Source organism: Adiantum capillus-veneris, chromosome 7 (genome assembly GCF_014529385.1).
Source record: "Adiantum capillus-veneris isolate H3 chromosome 7, ASM1452938v2, whole genome shotgun sequence".
Taxonomy (NCBI): Eukaryota; Viridiplantae; Streptophyta; class Polypodiopsida; order Polypodiales; family Pteridaceae; genus Adiantum; species Adiantum capillus-veneris.
Genome location: NC_140937.1, coordinates 120,853,452 through 120,869,776, shown reverse-complemented (window position 1 = coordinate 120,869,776; position 16,325 = coordinate 120,853,452). Strand labels below are relative to the sequence as shown.

Genomic DNA, 16,325 nt, shown 5'->3' with positions numbered 1-16,325 from the left:
GCATCGCTTTATCCAATTCTTTCCTCATATCTGCATACATAGAATTCTTATAACTCTCTGCGTTTGCGTACATCTCTTTCCTGATGTCATCTCTCATAAAGCTGAGCTCCGATTTAATCATCACTTGAACCCTCTTCATCATTAAATCATACTGGACTCTGACGGTTTTCCCTGTCCATAGAGAGCTTGGCGAGAGTACACTATCTCTGTTTCTCCGTTTGAATGTCTCTTTCATTTTTGTGGGGTGGTGAAGCAATCTGTATCACCATCCTCGGCTGGTTGGTCCATCCGAGAGAAACTATCCCAAGAGACCTTAAAGATCTAGCACAGAGAGAGAGAGAGAGAGAGAGAGAGAGAGAGAGAGAGAGAGAGAAATTATTAGTCTAAACATGTGAGACAACACCAATAGAGTAAATCTCAAATAAAAACTGTCAAGTACTAAACTTGGTATGTGAGCCAAAAAAGGCAAAAGGTTAGAGGTATTACTTGGTACCCTCTTTTGCAGTTGATTTTTCATGCAGCAGACATTCCAAGCACCATGTCGGAAGTTCTTTCTCATCTTCTGTTCCATGAAGATCGCTCAATTTTCTTCGGCAAGCACCTCCTTGTGAACCTTCCGTTATGATGGAAGGGGGATAATTGGGTGAAAAATTGAAAGAAGAACGTGCAACGAGGTTGTGGCTCTCATCAGCCAAAAGAAAACCATTTGAAGTTGCTGCCTTTCCATTACCATTGACCATATTGCAGCTACTTGCCAAGTCTCCGCTAGCTGAATGCACTGATGGCGTTTTCCCCTCTCGACTGGCCAACCAATGGGAAAATAATCCCCGCAATGTCTCTTGTCCTAGGTTTATCTGCAGTTGACACAAAAGATCACTTTGTTATATTTTAGAGACACTTGATATGCACACCCCTACGTGTGCACCTTGGTTGTAGAAGAACCACCTTCATGTCTTCTGATGCTCCAAGAATCGAAATATCAATAGCATACATCTCTGCTGCAAAGCACTGAGGTGGATCGAGGTGGATAGAAAGGCATCCTAGTTTAATATCTGTTGTGAACCAAGCAGGTACAATAACCTAGCAGACCAAGAAAACAAAAAGAAGAATCCAAGCATGAGTGACTTTGCCTACAGCTTCCTAAAAAAGATTAAAGCTACACACCATCTGAAAAAAGTCCTCCTTGTCTTCGAACGAGACTTTTCCAAAATCTTCCTTCACGGTTCCACTGGTTACCTCCCATAGCTTTACAAAACCAGCAGTATCCTGTTCAAAGGAGTTGCAAAAAAAATCCAAAAGTGTAAGACGGTCTCTCTTGAGGCCTTCCCATTTATTCATTCAATTCAGGAACCATCAACTCTCTTCTAAACAATACCTTTGTCAAAATATGTCGCTTGTCGTTCAACACTGTATGTTGAATGATATTCCGATTGATAGGGATGACACATGCAGGTTCTGTACTCAATGGAGCCTGCATTATAAATAGTTCTTATTTGAATAACTACACCTTTTACACTTTACATATTGAAAAATCTTAAAGAAATCTCTCTGGTTCTCTCCAAAAAGAATATTTAGTTCCTTACACATGAAAAACTACTCACCGGAGATGAACCTTCTAGGCATGCCTTGGCTCTGGCAAAGGGCAGTGTACCAGCTAAGAAAGTACTTGCACTTGGTTTTTGACTTATGGACTTAGTAGGCCATTTACGAACTGAAGCTTCTGAAGTTGCGACCCATAACACGTCATCAACATGTTGTGCTAAAGAAAGGACAGGATGTTGCTCTGAACAGACAAGTAAGCTCTCTCGTGAGTTGAGGTCTGTCAAATAGACCTGCATAAATCATGCCACACACTCAATTCTCTCCTCTATTTGTTTTGAAGAAGTTTGAATCTAAGCACAAAAGGCATCATAATCTACCGAGGAATCCCGTCCCCCACTGTACACATAAGAAAACGAGGAGCTTGCTGCAAGTGCCCATACTGAATCTGTATGCACTGCATATGAATGCACACATCTTTGCTGACCCAAATCCCACAACCTGCACCAAAAAATGACAGATTATTTAAATTGCTAGCAAAAACAAGACAATTGGCAAACCTTTATATATCAATAATCACCGCTGCAATAAAAAAGCATGAAATTGACAATATTGTGACATGAAAAAACATAGATTCCATCATGGTGCTTATGCACAAAATAATCAAATATTGATACATCAAAGAGAGAGGAACAAAACCGAACAGATGAAAAAGCATACAAGTTTTTGATATCACCACCTAAAAATGGCTATAGGCCCCAGATAGCATACCTAATCATCGAGTCAGAGGATCCTGATAGACAAAATCTATTAAGGAACAAGCACCCAATTAGTTCATATTAATCAAGCATAATATTAAAACATCAAATTTGAAGTTACATGTCAATTGTTATCATCTTCATTACAGGTACCTGCCACTGACATCAAGTGCAAGAGCACGTACATTGTCATTGTGACCTCTTAATTTCATTGATTTTGTACCAGTCCTTGGATCCCACACTCTAAGAACCTGAGACATGAGCTTGGTATGTTAGCAAGCTGAAGATATAAAAGTTCTTAAAATTAAAGACTTCATCTGAAAGGGTTTGAAGGTGTGTGATAACTGACTATAAGCTCAGTCGACCAGTCAATAGACCTCACCTTCTCTGTTCCTCCAGACACAAGCACAGTGCCAATGTCATTGATGGCTACAGAATAGACAGACTCTTTGTGCCCTTTGGCAGCAACAACTTTTTAAGTCTTGTGATTCCATGCTATTACTCGGATAGGTAACACACTCACCGTTATCCATTTGGCCAAGTGTCCCTAACCGACCAATGCTACCTATATAAGTAATGTCATTTGCAACGTCATCTTTAGATTTCACCAACGGTACACTGGCAGCTTCCAAATCCCAAATAAAGACTTCTCCACCAAGACCTCCTGAGGCAACCACATTGCTCTACAAGACAAAGAAAAAGTATTCCCAATATTCATCAAAAGAACCAAAAGAAGAACCAGAAATGGGTATGAGTCAACACTTACATGTTTCGCAGTTGCCAGGGACATCACATAGTCAGTGTGTTGCCGGAAAGTTTTGGTACACACTCCATCTGAAAAAGCTTGCCAAGTCTACAACAAGATGGAGATTGTAAAATAACTTTCACGTTTTAATAGTCCTCATTTGAATTCTTGGTGCCCTAGCATGACACATACTCGTCCATGTGTATAGGTAATGAGGGTTTGTTGGTTCTTATGTTGGTAGAATGGTGTGAATGTGCTTGTTGTGATGCCATTATTAGCTTTTGAAAATCAGTCGATTTGTACAGCTTTATATACTTTGATGGAAGTTTGTCAATTTTTCTCTTGAATAATCGGAATAGGCAGTACCTTGATAGTGGAATCTGACGAGCAGGAAACTAGCACGTCGCCCATCAATACAGCATCGTTGACCTTGATAAAAACAGCTTTATGATCCAACAGAATTACAGATACAAGAGATAAGAATAAATATTAGAAAATACATACTCAGTCAGTGTGTGACTCAAATGTTGCACAAGAGGTAGCACTTTCAGTAGTCACTTCCCACCTTTTCAATGTCCCATCACGGCTGCCAGTAAAAAAGGTTTCCTTTTGTCTACTATCATGCTGAGGGAAGGAACACACACTCAAGCTATTCACTATCGAACAATGCTGCAAAATCCATTGGTGGTGAATGAGAATTCATAGCATCTTGCAAACTAGGAGGTAGTGGACAAGAATTCATTGCATCTTAGACCCCATAACAGATCTGCAAACTCACCTTCGAGTCATTTGAGTCCCTAATGACATAGGTTAGCCTGTGTTCCTTTTGCGTTGGAGCTTCATTTGCAATGTTATCCGTGCTTTTAGCACGATGCATGCCGCTCATTTTTCCTTCAAACATTATTTTGCAAACAATCTTGTTAATTGTTGAAGGCAGAAAGCAAGCTGGATAAAGTTTGAATGGTGTACATTCAGAATTATTGAGAATATCTTAGAGCAGAAAAAGTAACGGCTTATATGCAATGTCATTCAGCAATTTTTCAAGCTGTTGAAACAAGTACATAGGAAAGAACAAAGCCACCACCGCCCAACATTGATAACCAGTCCTTTCAATCTTTCACCGATTCTAAAAGCAAAATGAAAAGATATGGTTTCATTTGCATACAAAATTATTCAAGCAATATAGCAATCTGTGCAGAAAACAAGAGGGTATATCACAAAGAACTAAAATTATTTCCTGATATGTATCTAGATGATCCTTGTTGGAATTAGGGTTGTAGAAACACAACTTCAAGATGGAGAAGAAGTTGAAGCTGGCATAGGAAAATGAGTGTGTTACTAAGTGTTGGGGTAAAGGCAACATGTGCCTTGCCTCCAGGCCTCGGACGTCTAGTGTCCGGCAGCCCACTGACCACTAACCTTATTCTTTCTACATAAAAGAATGAAGGGTCTCACTCATTTAGCTCATTTAGTAGTGAGTACTCCACCCACACATAGAGTTTATCACTCTACACTCACCGCACAACTTTTCATTGGTGTGCCCTTCAATTGGTATCAGAGGGCAAGGGGAGTGGTGTCACAAGGCGGGCACCACGTGCCAATAGAAAAGAACAGACTGGACAGACTTTTAGCACTTCAATAACAACTGAACTGAAAGAGAGAGACGGCACGCGACACGAAGTGGCGGAATTCCACCCCAGAGAGTATTGGCCCCAAACCTTGGTGCCCCTTTCGGTATTTCTTTATATTGCATCATCAAAGTACAAGCCGGTACTCCAGACTCTGCACCTTCTCCGGGAAGCATGCCAGAGAATGAGCCCTGGCCTCATATTTAAAGGCCCTTCGCCTAAAAAGCACTTTACAGTAAAAAGCCTTCAAACTTAAAAGCTTCTCGTCCAAAAGCAAAGCCAAAAAGCTGTCAGCGTAAATCACGGAAATCCGTACAGCTTGCCACGTCATCAACCAGTGCAACTTTCGGAAATCAACCTACTACCCTTAGGGTTAGGGTGAGGGTTTCTGCAGTTTTAGGGTTAGGGTTTCCAGAATTAGGGTTTGCAGGTTTTAGGGTTAGGGTTTCCTGAATTAGGGTTTCAGCAATTAGGGTTTCCAGAATTAGGGTTTCTGGCAGAAATGGGTTTCTGGCAGAAATGGGTTTCTGGCAGAAATTAGGGTTAGGGTTTTTTGCACTTGGGCAACCACGTCATCACTTTGTGACACGTCTTCTGTTGCTTGTTCTTCTTAGGGTTTAGGCCCCTCGGCCGGTAGCTCCGTTCTTCAGTAGGTCGACATGTCATCAGTTTGTTACATCTCCCCTTCTTGAAAGAGAGTAATCATCCGCGATTACAGCATATCTGCAAAACAACTCAAGTTAGTTCAAAAATTTCCGAGGGTCATTCCGAGGGACAATCAATTTGCTCTTTTTATTAAGGAGTTAGCTTCTCCTTTCTGCTCTTTTGATCAAGGAGTTAGCTTCTCCTTTCGGCTGTTTTGATCAAGGAGTTAGCTTCTCCTTTCTCCAGATCGGAACTCTTGATATTCCAGCGTAGTAAAATTAGCCATCACACCCAGACCGTACTGATCTTCCACGAGTGTCTTGATGCACTAAAATTACATACCCAGGCAATCTCATCCAATTAAGAATATTTAGTGGTTGGCACATCACAATGCAACACAAATGCTCACATATGCATGTTACAAGACATAGAAACATAATGCCGCCGATGAACACTCCTCCCGCATAACCTAACAAGGTCCAAGCCGGGAGATATTCAACGACTCCCTCATCACTCCTCCCGCATAACCTAAAAAGGTCCGGGCCGGGAGATATAGAGGCCTTTTACAACCAAACGCCCCCCAGACCGCAGCCTGCGTCGTTTGGAGGTGCTGAGAGTAACCACTGCTCAGACTTCTTAATACTCCTCCCACATAACCATCCAGGTCCGGGCCGGGAGTCACAACAACAATTATTTTACAAGCATACAACCAAACGCTCCCCAGGCATCGGCCGGCGTCGTTCCGAAGTTCAAACAATACCAAAACAATATTTTCACTTCTCCACCCGGGAGTAAAATCACCAATCATTGAAACCAGTATCAAACCAGAGTCAAACAATTCAAATCAGCACCAAAACAGATACCATCCATTTCAAACAAATTCCAAACAGGATCACCAAACAAGATTAAACAGAACTCAAACTTAAAAAGCAATCTCGACATCAGTCGAGCTCGAAAAGTCGACTGACTTTCCATCTTGAAACCTGCACCAAAAATTAGGGTTAGGTTCCTTCCATGAGGTCGTAGCCGAGCACAGCATGGTCCGTTAGCTCTTGGACAAACAGTGTTGCTTTTGCGGCGATGGTAGTCCCAAGATAGCAATCGCACTAAACCTCCAAGGTCATCTACTCGTGAAGAGACATCTACTGAGAGATGTCGAGAAATTTCAAGATATAATCTACTGAGAGATGTCGAGAAATTTCAAGATATAATCTGCTAGGGTTTCCATGGCAAGCATTTCAGGATACCCCACTCTGCCAGAAGTTGCACTCGGAAGGAAGATGTCAAAAACCATATAACTTCGGGCAAAAATTTTCTTGAAAGCTTGCCAAGTACTTGGAGTATGCTGCTTGGTAGCTGTAGACATCAACATCTGCATGGCACTGCTTCTGAGAAAAAAAACAGTGACTTGAAACAAATCTGGACCCTTCTCTTCCAAGTGATCTTAATTGGCTTATGCACTGTAAGACACTATAGTGAAGATAGGAGCGCGCCCGATGCGCGATGAAGTAAGGGTGGGAGTGGCTAATAAGTCCGGGTTGGAGGACCAAGATACCTCGAATCAAATTCCAATAGCTTTGTCTGCTCTTTTGTAGGACCGGTATGCTTTTAGAAAAGCACACGCCTGATGCTCTGATACCACTGTCACAAGGCGGGCACCACGTACCAATAGAAAGAACAGATTGGACAGACTTTTGGCACTTCAATAACAACTGAACTGAAAGAGAGAGACGACACGCGACACGGAGTGGCGGAATTCCACCCCAGAGAGTATTGGCCCCAAACCTTGGCGCCCGTTTCGGTATTTCTTTATATTGCATCATCAAAGTACAAGCTGGTACTCCAGACTCTGCACCTTCTCCAAGAAGCATGCCAAAGAATGAGCCCTAGCCTCATATTTAAAGGCCCTTGGCCTAAAAAGCAGTTTACAGTAAAAAGCCTTCAAACTTAAAAGCTTCTCGTCCAAAAGCAAAGCCAAAAAGCTGTCAGCGTAAATCACGAAAATCCGTACAGCTTGCCACGTCATCAGCCAGCGCAAATTTCGGAAATCAACCTACTGCCCTTAGGGTTAGGGTTAGGGTTTCTACAGTTTTAGGATTAGGATTTCCAGAATTAGGGTTTGCAAGTTTTAGGGTTAGGGTTTCCAAAATTAGGGCTTCAGTGATTAGGGTTTCTGGCAGAAATTAGGGTTAGGGTTTTCTGCACTCGGGCAACCACGTCATCACTTTGTGACACGTCTTCTGTTGCTTGTTCTTCTTAGGGTTTAAGCCCCTCGGCCGGTAGCTCCATTCTTCAGTAGGTCGACACGTCATCAGTTTGTTACAAGTGGCAACAGAAATCTTGACATTGCATCACAAAAAGGTGGAGCAAAAGCATGGAGAAAAAAATTATAGCTCGTTTTTGCCATTTTTGGGCTCCGAAACACCATTTTTTGTATATATCCGTCATACAGAGTCGGATGCATATGATCTAGGAGTCAAAGTTGGGGTTTGGCACATTTCGAAGGCAATGGCAATGTCTATTTTTTAAATCTCTACTCAGAATTTTAGCAAGTGCAGCAACAACAAATTTATTATGCACTTTTGGGTTGAAAAATGTTATTTTTGGCTTATCTCTCACATTCGAACTTATCTACATGATTTCAGAGTCTGCCCCACGCTTTCTCCACGCTCCGGACGCATTAGCGATGTCAGACTTTTGAAATTCTGAACGCTGAATTTTCTGCAACAACCTGCAGCAATATCTACACATAGTAGCTTTGACATTTGGACTCCTACACTACAGAGCATTAAGTAGTTTGCGTCTCTGAATATGTATGTCACACTGTGGTGCTATTTGAGAGATGATTTACCTTGCATTTGTGTAAGAAAATGTTACCTTGTATTGTGGTTTTATGCGCATTGAGACTGTGTGGGATTTCATAGAGGTTGGAGCACTTGGTTTAAAGCATCTCGGTTATGTATGTATATGTGGATACACATTGAGTTAGTTACAGCTCACAGGTGATATAGATTCACAAGTATACAGGTTACGGACAAGTAGAGTTGTTCAGAGAGCTATTCGTGCTGGAGTGAGCTTTGTTGCCATAGTTTTGGCATTTAATGTATGCCTAAATGTGGATTTGCATATGAGACAACCTGTCTCGCATAGATTTATGCGTTTTTCTTCGATCCACTGGTTCTATCTTACTTTCTTTGTAGGTTTCGGAGACCCTTATGGTCAGGTTTTGTCAGGTGTATGGCAGATTGTATATGAGAGACTAAGTCTCTGTTTATGCGCATAGCCTAGTTGGCTTCACAAGTTTTGTGTATGCCGGTTTTTGGTGAGATTTTTTGAGATTTTGCTAAAATTATAGGGGAAACTCTACAGATTTTTCCCAAGTTCTTGCCATAGTTTCTATGTATTTGCAGGTTACTCTTTGATTCTTTAGCGGTCAAGTGTGAGTCCCACATTGACAGTGATTGAATTTGACTCTCACTTGGACAAGTTTTTGTCAGTTCCGACATTGATTTAGTGTTTCTATATCGACTCTCGTAGGAGTGAGTTGTATGCTCATAATGGCTAGAGATTACATGTTATGCAGTGTTTTTGATCGATGGTATTCCGATCATGAGTATACTGCTTACAGGTTACACATAGTCATAAGTTACAGGTTCTATAGGTTTCTTTCGTAGAGCTATGTTGAGCTACAGCTTGTCTATGCTTTGATCATAGTTATGATTTTGTAGTGACTTCAAAACAATTCAACTGAAAGAAAGACTTCACATGAGACATGGAGTGGTGTAATTCCACCCCCAGAGTGCACTGGCTCCAAACTGTGGTACCCCTTTCAATATTTCTTATTATTGCTTCAACGAGGTACAACACTTGCGGCTTTGCTCTTCATCTCCACACAATGATGTGCACCAGCAAAGCCATCACAAGGAACTCTCTGAGTTGGCTGCATGTGTGTCATGTAGGCATGTTGCTAAAACTCTTGAGGATAGTATGCAAACTGTTGCGATGGAGTACGTCCCATAAACTGTGTCGGATGACCTCATTGGCCATAACCAATAGGAGGCTGTACCTATGTGACAGGACGAGTCCATGCATACTGTAGCAGAGATAATGTGTCGTGCTCTCTACAGTGGGTGCTCCTCAATTCAATGTGCCAGGGAAAACATGGTGACTCGACAGTAGAATACAGCATGGAACTCGACTAACTCAAAAGAACCAATACAGAGTTTGTGCTCCTCAGTACAATGTGCAAGAAATCTCACTCCAACAGAATGAAAACACTGAAAACAATGGTTAACAGGGCAAACACGGTGACTCGACAATAGAACTGAACAGAATGGGACTCGACTAACACAAAAGAACCAGTACAGACTCTGGCATGGTAGCACACACAGGTCCACGCCCAGAACTCATAGGTACAATGGGGGTGTCGAGGCCCAAATGTGCCGGGATGGTGCAGCGTGCAGTGCCTAAAACTCCGACTTGAGATGCAGACGCTCGACCATACAAAGTTGATAATGATAATAGAGTCTCCAACGACCCAAACCAACCACACACATGTATCTCCTAAAAAGCCACCAACGGCCAGCAGATATCCCATTCCAGCTAAGCCTATCTCCAAACTGAGGTGGTGGTGCTATGGCCACGGTGTCACTAGACCACCATCCGTATCACTTGCCACGTGTCACTAACCAGGCGAGAGTCTGTTGAGTGTGAACTCCAGCCCAACTGAACTAACTACTTGTCCTGTGCCAGTGACATTGTAGCCCTGCTACAGGTTGCCCGCCACAAGACCACTCACCGTCCTAGTGAGAGAGAACATTGAAACTAGCAGAGAATAGTGCAACTAGCAGGAAAATGCAATCAACCCGATTGGAGCTCTGTGGAGAAGAAATGATGAGGAACAAGTAGGCAACCTGCCATAGTGAGATAGGCTGACAGAGAGCAGAAACCGAAGAAGGCCCGTCAAATTTAGCCAATTTTCTTCGAGGCGACCCGCCAATGGGCCTAGAATTTTCAATTCTTTGTCCTTAGAAAATACACTAAAGCCGGTTCTTTGTGAAGATTGCGGGGTAGGGATAAGAAGAGGTGGTAGGAACTAGGGGGTAGAGAGGGTCTAGGGGGTGGGTAGGGTCTAGGGGTGGGTAGGGGCGAGGGAGGGTAGGTAGGGGCAAGGGGCTAGAGAGGGAGGAGGGGGTGGGTAGGGGCGAGGGGGCTAGAGAGGGACTGTAGCAGGGCTACAGTGTCGCAGGCACTAGCCAAACGGTTAGTTGTAGTTGGGTTGAGTCCACACTAGACGGACTTTTGTCTCCGCTGTGACACGTGGCTGGCATATGGGTGGTGGTCTAGCGGCGCGGGTCCAGACTACCACGACCACAGTTTTGAGAGTCTTAGCAGGATTAGATATTGGTGAGCCGTTGGTGGCTCTTTATGGTTGTATATATCCGTAGCTGTTGGAGTTTTATAGATCATCTACTTTTGTGTGGTCAGTCATCTTGAGTTGTACACAGCACGTCTGCACCATCCCTGCACAATTGAGCCTCGACGCCCCCACTGTACCTATGAGATTTGGGCTGGAGCTGAGTGTGTTGTCATGCCAAAGTCTGTATTGGTTTCTTTGAGTTAGTCGATGTTCATGTTGTTCATGTTCATTGCTGAGTCGTACTGTTGTTGCTCTGTTGTGCATTGTCTTCTTTGTTCGCATGCTGTGGAGTGAGATCTCACGCACATTTCACTCAGGAGCAACCACTATAGAGGGCACAACACATTATCTCCGCTACAGGTGCTCTCATTTTTGGTACACCCGGTGGGACCTCAACTGAAGTTTCACTCCACTGTGCCTATAGGTCGAGGAGCTAGCTCGTTCAAGCTCTCACCTGTGTTGGTTTGGACTAGCGTAGTCCAGCTTGGTCTGTCTAGCTTAATATTAGGTCAGCTAGTCTAGTCACTCGCTCTGGCTCGTCTTGGTCTAAGTCTCTCGTCCTGATCTAGTAGTATCTAAGCTGGGTCTAGTCATCTCTCGTCTAGGTTTAGCCAGGAGTAGGCTGGGTCTAGTCCTCTCTCGTCTAGGTCTAGCCAGGAGGTCTAGTCACTCGCCTTGGTCTAGTGAAGTCTGGACCCGTGTGCAGTAAGTAAAGGTCTTCGTGCTCAAAGTTTGGGAGGGCTTGTGGTTACTGCATGACACATACAAGGCAGTCAAAAGAGCGACAAAGCCCACTACTAAGTCCTTTGAAGTACTACCACAGGAAGCGTCAACCCTTTTTGCCAAGCAGAAGTCCACCAGCCCCATTACTCCTACCTTCCCCCTCAACCAATTCTACACCTCCCCACTCACCCCCATCAATAACCTTCTCATCCACTGTGTTACAGCAAGCTCCATGCTACAACCTCCTGCACAGACAGCCATGGAGGAGCTCACAAGCGTTCTAGCTAAGGTGAATATTAAGTTTCCGACTTTCAAGGATCTCTCCACAGAGGATGCTGACGACTATGCCAGGAGGTTTGTTTCTCTCTCAGAGGTCGTGGCCTCAACCGAGAAGATGCCTACTTAGTACTCTTTCCATCTACCTTGGATGGATTAGCAGACAAGTGGTACAATCAGTTTGCAGAGAACCACTTTACTACTTGGGCTACATGAAGATAACAATTTTGTGAAGATTTCAGACCAGGCGATTTCCAAGAAATGGTTCTGGATGAGTTGGCCAACCTGCTGCTTCAGCCCAAAGAGACTTTTGCAGAACTCATGACCCGAACAAAGTCTCTAGTCGCCAAGCTTCCTTAGCAACCAAGTGAGTTTATGGTCAAGAAATGGGTAGAGAAGACTCTTCCAAAGACTTCTCAACAAAAACGCAGAGAGAATCTCCGACCTGACGCCACCCTCGTTGCGGTTGCTACTAGGATAGAGGCGGCAAGGAAGTTGTTTACCGACTCTTCTCAGGTAGAGACTACCTCTGTACTCTTGGAGAGTCCATCTGACCCTTTGACTTCTTTACGTAGGGAACTTGAAGCCCTAAAACTGCAACGCACTCTTCAAGAGCTGTGACCTAAACCAAGCAAACAGCCCAACCGTTCTCTGCAGGTCTCTATGGCATGGCTGCCCTTTGAGAGATGGGGCATAGATTTTGTGGGTCCTATTGCTCCTCCGGCCCAACCAGGTAGCCGGAAGTATCTGTTGGTGGCTACAGATATGCAACCAAATGGGCAGAGGTACTGGCGACAACTGATTGCACTAGCAATACCGTATCCAAGTTTTTGTATGAAAATACTTTCTGCAGGTTTGGATGTCCACTGGAGATCACCAGTGATAGGGGCAGTCACTTTGTTAATGAAATGATTTCAACCTTGCTCGCCAACTACAAGATTTTCTATCGTAAGTCTTGTTCGTACTACCCTAGAGCAAATGGGCAAGCCGAGAGCACCAACAAGGTTCTAATAGCCCTTCTGCGGAAAGCATGTCATCTCCATCCGACGTCTTGGGCTATTTTCTATCGTAAGTCTTGTTCGTACTACCGTAGAGCAAATGGGCAAGCCGAGAGCACCAACAAGGTTCTAATAGCCCTTCTGCGGAAAGCATGTCATCTCCATCCGACGTCTTGGGCTCAAGCTATCCACGGCACCCTTTGGACTTACCACACTTCTTTCAAAGCCACAACCAATCACACCCCATTTCAGTTAGCCTTCAGCTTGCAAGCAATAGCACCCTTCGAATACAACTCAAGGTCTCCACGAGTAGGCAGTCTACGTGCCAATGGGGGTTTGGGGTCTGCCTCTGTCTCTCTTCTCACCCTATTAGAAGAAAGCCGTAGTTTGGCTTCTCAAGCTCTTGAAGCAAGTAGCTTCGTCGCAAGGCGTGACATGATCGCCATCTCCGAAAGTCAAAATTTATGCAAGGCTCATTGGTGCTACTTTATCAAGCTCGATATCAGAAAAACGCAAAGAATTCGGTCCCAGCTTGGCAAGGACCATTCATGGTACAAAAAATTTTGCCACAGGGAGCAATTCAGTTAGTAACTCTGGAAGGTGTCCCCTTGCCGTTGGTAAATGGCTCCCAAATCAAATGCTATTATCCCTCTACGTAAGCCATCTGTAGCTGTTTCCTGAATCTCCTTTCTCTCTTCGTTCACTTGCCCTCCCACCAGAGCCTGTGTTATGATACTGTCCTTGCACAATATCAATCTATGCTCTGCCTATCGGTGTTCCCACATTTCCTCCTTTCCTTCGGTATACTTTCTCTACCACTGTGTAACTGAGGTACTTGTTTTGTCCTACACTTCTTGTAATCAGCTCATTCTTTCCATGAGATTGGACTACCTTGTGGTATTGCTTTGTATCGTCCATCTTCACACTTTTGAAGCTCAAAATGGGGTCTCTATAATGAAACAGACTTTAGGTCATTAGGAAACATTTCTATGCAATAATTCTCTTTCTATTCTTCTTTCTAGTAGCACTGAGTTCCTTCTTCTTCTTCTTCCGATGTTTTCTAAGTGCGTCTTTTGGGTCACTCTATTACCATTGCTCTCTCCGTAAAACTTATACCCACTCTCTCTCTGCTCTATCTGTGTAGCACTTCAGATTGCCATTGATTAACCGAGTTTTCCCTCTCTCAGGAATCACTCCTTGCCATACAGGCTCCTTCTACACCTTGAACTAACCACTGACCCTCACCCTTCCTACCTCCAGGTTGAGTGCAATGTATTCAATGTGGAGCTAACAAATGAATATGCAAACACTTAGCATCAGGTTAAACATCTTAAATTTCTGCATGTTGCCCTCTCTGGCCTGGTGTATTGTTGTTTAGACTCTGGTCCCTTGTAGTTTCAGGCACTAGGCCCTACCCACTAGCCCCTCGCCCCTCTCTCCCCTCCCTCGCCCCTATCACTACCCCTCGCCCCTCTCTCCCCTTCCTCGTCCCTACGTACTACCCCTCACTCCTACCCAGCAATACTCGCCCTACCTACTGCCCCTCGCCACTACCTAGCTGCATTCGCCCCTATCCACTAACCCTCGGCCCTACCTACTACCCCTCGCCCCTACCCAGCAATACTCGCCCCTAACTAGCTCATTCACCCCTACCTACTGGCCCTCGTCCCTACACACTAAACCTCGCCCCTCTCTATCTGCCCTCGCCCTACCCAATAGCCCTAGCCCTACCTACTTCAATCTCCTGCCTCTCGCCCTCTCTACCCTACATTGCCACCACCAACCTGTCTCGCCTTGCGCACCCGATCCTACTCTCTATCTGTGCCCCTATCTACCCAGTGATCTCCTCGCCCTATCTCCCGCTGATCCCTCTCCCTATTCCTACCTTGGTCATACTCCCCTCTCCTCTCAGCTATCGGAAAACCTCTCTCTCAGCTATCGCAAAAGCTTAGAGCCAGCAAGTACTGCAGTCCGGACAATCTACTCCCTTTCAGTCTTTCAGTCTGCACTGCACAATGGAATATATCATCTGATCTCTTAATGATCTGCAGCAAGGTTATGGTTATGTATGTATGCTTCTGTGGGATTGAGCCTAGAATGTAAGCTCTTGTGGTACTAAACAGTATACAGCAACAGTGTACAACAATAGCTTGCTGAGTGTACTTTTTCTGTGTTTGTCTCTGAGTGGTTACTGAGATAATATGGCAAGTACTACTCGACAAATACGACGGGAAGTTTTGCGCAAAAAGCCTCCATGCAGGGAAAAAGAAAGTAGTTCTGCAGAGGAAGTGGAATCTGATCATAGCAGCCATGGGGTTACTGAGATGACTTCCATTGAAGCCAGTGACGAGAGCTATAGAGTTCCCTTTCACATGGTGGATCCGGATTCAAGCTCAGAATCAGAATCAGAGCCTTCTAGCAATCCAGAGGTGGATCCCAGAAACATAAGAAAGAGGGCACAACATGTGTTACGTCATGCAATCAGCAGACCTCCTAAGTCCAAAAGTCAGGCACCTTTCACATTAAACTTTCACTTGCAGCTACCTCATCCTTCTCTAAAGGATATCTTTTCTCAGGACTGACTGCATTAGCCACTACAAAATTACCCACTGATGTGCCTGGAGATATGGTACACGAGCTTTTGAACCGTTTTCCCAAAGTGCGGGCCACAACCTTACCCCTACCAGGATTGGTCATGCACTAGGCATGGCCAATTTTCCATCTTTGAAACCAGCCACACGCACATACTCCAAGCTTTCGAAAGATGCCATAGTGCACAACGCCACTCCGCTACATACGTAGCTATGGAGGGCTCTCTATGTGTCGCAGAGAGCGCGATTGCGGATAGAGACGCCACTATTTCTGCCTTGCGACACGCATTGCAAGAAAACTCTAAAATCATCAACGACCTCCTAGCTCAGATGCAGGGACTTCGGGAAGTGCTACTACAATGTGATATGGGATTTCAGGCTCCAATGAGTAGGGGATAGAGCTGGACAGGGTAGGGGATACAGGTACAGACTCCCGTTGGGAATGCACAGCAAGGTAGCTTTGCCCATTTCTTGGGAACCTCTACACACACTTCTGTCGTATAATGCCAGCCTCAACACTTTACCTATTATCCTTAGGGGCTTCAGCCATCGGCTTCCCTACCAAATATGCAGACACAGAGCATTCCTTGCGACGGCCTCACTAGCGCACACCAACATGGCTGTGTTAGTCGACACCCTAAGTACACTACAGGGCAGGTGCTTCCATTAGCTTTGCAACAGGTGGCAGCTCTGGTCACTAGGAGCCAATTCAGCCAGAGTAGCACAGCAGCAAAGCTCAGCAGCAGCAGCCTCCTACCATCAATTTGATGGCTCCTCCCCCAAAGGCGGATACTTCAGCACCAACGGTGACGACTCTCTCTCGACCGAGCATTGGAGCTACAGAGATACAGACGACCGCGACTGAGGAGAGGAGCTACACAGCATCGACGGAGACTACAACAGAAGATTCGAGCCATACTCTCTCGACATCCAGAGTGCAGATGAGGATGGATCCTCACCATTTCTTCCATCTTTGTTTCACACACTGTTACATCCAGTTTAC

At 44.6% G+C, this 16,325-nt stretch overlaps 1 pseudogene across 1 annotated transcript in view; it reads right to left on the bottom strand.

Moving 5' to 3' along the window:
- Positions 1-446: 446 nt before the first annotated feature.
- The window catches only part of LOC147454527 (uncharacterized), a 41,603-nt pseudogene continuing 25,724 nt past the window's right edge, over positions 447-16,325 (bottom strand). Inside the window, exons 3-15 of the transcript XR_015188777.1 lie at positions 3,821-3,933; positions 3,547-3,711; positions 3,409-3,471; positions 3,064-3,150; positions 2,680-2,980; positions 2,451-2,548; positions 2,311-2,346; positions 1,920-2,040; positions 1,602-1,832; positions 1,376-1,471; positions 1,165-1,266; positions 946-1,080; positions 447-854 (exon numbers count right to left, since the gene is read on the bottom strand). The product of XR_015188777.1 is annotated as an uncharacterized LOC147454527 (transcript). The remainder of the gene's footprint in view (positions 855-945; positions 1,081-1,164; positions 1,267-1,375; positions 1,472-1,601; positions 1,833-1,919; positions 2,041-2,310; positions 2,347-2,450; positions 2,549-2,679; positions 2,981-3,063; positions 3,151-3,408; positions 3,472-3,546; positions 3,712-3,820; positions 3,934-16,325) is intronic.